Source organism: Canis lupus, chromosome 30 (genome assembly GCF_011100685.1).
Source record: "Canis lupus familiaris isolate Mischka breed German Shepherd chromosome 30, alternate assembly UU_Cfam_GSD_1.0, whole genome shotgun sequence".
Classification (NCBI taxonomy): Eukaryota; Metazoa; Chordata; class Mammalia; order Carnivora; family Canidae; genus Canis; species Canis lupus.
Window position 1 is genome coordinate 35801991 of NC_049251.1, and position 2798 is coordinate 35804788.

Genomic DNA, 2798 nt, shown 5'->3' on the forward strand with positions numbered 1-2798 from the left:
GTGCAAAAAGGTGGTTTTATTAAAGCACAGGGACAGGACCTGTGGGCAGAAAGAGCCGCACTAGGGGTCATGAGGAGTGGCCTATTATGTACTTTCAAGTTGGGAGGGGGTTAGGGAGAGCATAAATCTCAAAGAAATTTTGAAGCAAGGTTTCCAGGACCTCGAGGGGGCTGGCTACTGTTGGGAAAAGTCATTTATTACTAATAAAACCCTAGTCACGAGACCCTTCAGATGTGTATCAGTGGGCCATGCCCTTGGGGGATGATGGCCAACATGTATCATGGGGACTAGAGATAAAGGGAGCTTCCCAAGGTATTTTTATATGTTAAAGTAGAATTATAGGATCCTGGGGGTCAGGCTAATATTACCTTTTGCCCTTAGCACAGTATTCACCCTGAGGCAGCTGAGTCCCTAGAGGAATGTCACTCTGCCTGTTTCAAGGACTTGTCAGTGGGCTGGGAGTAGTGAGGAAAGTTAATTTTTTTTTTTTTTTTTTGCCTTAGTTTCCTACATCACTAGGAGCAGGTGGTATTGATTTAGTGGTCACGAGCGGAGCTAAGACGGACTCAGATATAGGATTAAAAGGTGGATGCTCGGGGATCCCTGGGTGGCTCAGTGGTTCAGCGCTGCCTTCGGCCCAGGGCGTGATCCTGGAGTCGCAGGGATCGAATCCCACATCAGGCTCCCTGCATGGGGCCTGCTGCTCTCTCTCCTGGTGCCTCGAATGAATGAATGAATGAATGAATGAATAAATAAATAAATAAAACCTTTTAAAAAACCGTAGATGCTCACAAAGCAAAAGCCAGATCGTCTCACAGACTAGCTGCTGGAGACAAAGGACCTGCAGTAGAGCGGCGGGGTGCTTGCTCCCGCGCCAGACCCGAAAGCCTCTGCACCCCACACGCGGCTCCTGTTCCTAAGCCCGGAGTGGCTGCTGGGTTTCAACAGAGCATCATCTCCCATCAGTGCTGCTGCTCCTCATCCCGTGCGCTTGTGGCCGAGTTTTCACTTCATTTGCCACTTCATTTCGATTACATGGTCCCGCCAGGGTTCCAGCCTTCCGCGCAGCTCCATTTCTGTGACATCAGTAGAATTAGACATGAAGTCATTTAATTTGACATCGGAGATGAGTGAAACAGCTCTTTTCGTTTACAAGTCGTCTGAACATCACTTGAGCGCCAGCCACGCCTGGAAGATTCCAAATGGCCCTCCGGGTGCCCCGGCCCGTCACCCCCCAGCAGGGCTGGTCTTCCCCCGCCCAGCTCCTCCCCAGGGCCCCTCCACGGCCAGGCGCCCGACCCGCTGGCCCGGCGTGGAGTCAGGGATGCTCGGCTCATTCATCCCGGTGAGGACCAAACTCTGGGGCCTCTGTCCAGAAAGTTCCCTGGCTCCCAGGCGCAGGGCATCTGCTCTTCGTCATCACGTGGACTCCCTCCTGGGTGACCTGGCTTCTCCTCTGCACAACCTGCCCGGAGCCCCCACTTCCCTGTCTCCAGGGCTGCAAGCCGAAGGCGGCCCCTCCTGTCACCTGTCACCCAGAGGATCCTCTGGGCCTGAGCTGTGATCGCCTGAGCGCGTGGCTTTCACCCCCACCCCCAATACTGTGAGATGTGACAAAGCTTCCCACCGCGTCCTAACACGACAACTGTCCCTGCTCCGTGTCCTGGACCCTGGCAATCTGGCCCTGGAGGCAAGCGCCTCCAAAATACAGAGAAACCAAGTTCCAGCTAATGGATCCATCACATGAGCTCTTCTTTGATGCTTTGGTGGAAAAACAAAGCGATGCCTTCCACACTGGGTGACTGTGCCAGGAGCCATCGCTAGGAGATCTTAAATCCTCTGCCTGCGGTTGAGAGTACGAAAGATCTTTTTTTCTTTCTTTCTCTGTAATTTCAAAGAAATCTCACCTCTCTCCTGCTAGAACTTGGAGCGTGAAAGCCTTTCTCGTGGAGTAACACCTACATCTTGTGGCCTTTCTAGTTATTACCAGTAGATTTAGCTGCCTCTCATATTCTTTTTTTTTTTTTAATTTTTATTTATTTATGATAGTCACACACACACAGAGAGGCAGAGACACAGGCAGAGGGAGAAGCAGGCTCCATGCACCAGGAGCCCGATGTGGGATTCGATCCCGGGTCTCCAGGATCGTGCCCTGGGCCAAAGGCAGGCACCAAACCGCTGCGCCACCCAGGGATCCCTGCCTCTCATATTCTGGTGCTAGGATCACCATCCCGGATCTTAGACCCCGGGGAGAACTTGGGAAGTCCTCTGATTCTGTTTCCTGTCTTCACACAGGTAAGGCTTATATGCGCCACTATTTATTGTAACAGCCCAGAGAGGGCAGGAGGCTTGTCCGAGGTCACACAGCTAATAAGTAGAGTATCTTACCTCACACTCCTGCATTCCTCTGGCCACTTTTTAGGAAGAGGAAACCCTTCTTTAAACGATTCCACCAATTATAAAGCACAAATGTGAAGGCATTCTGGCTAAAGTGACAGAAGGGCCCACCCTTGCAGCCCCTTCACTCAGCAACACCTTGAAGACCGTGGTCTAGACCAGGGGCTGGGGATCCCTGGGTGGCGCAGCGGTTTGGCGCCTGCCTTTGGCCCAGGGCACGATCCTGGAGACCCGGGATCGAATCCCACGTCGGGCTCCCGGTGCATGGAGCCTGCTTCTCCCTCTGCCTGTGTCTCTGCCTCTCTCTCTCTCTCTCTCTCTCTCTCTCTCTGTATGACTATCATAAATAAATAAAAGTTAAAAAAAAAATAGACCAGGGGCTGTTTCCCTTGGTAAATCAA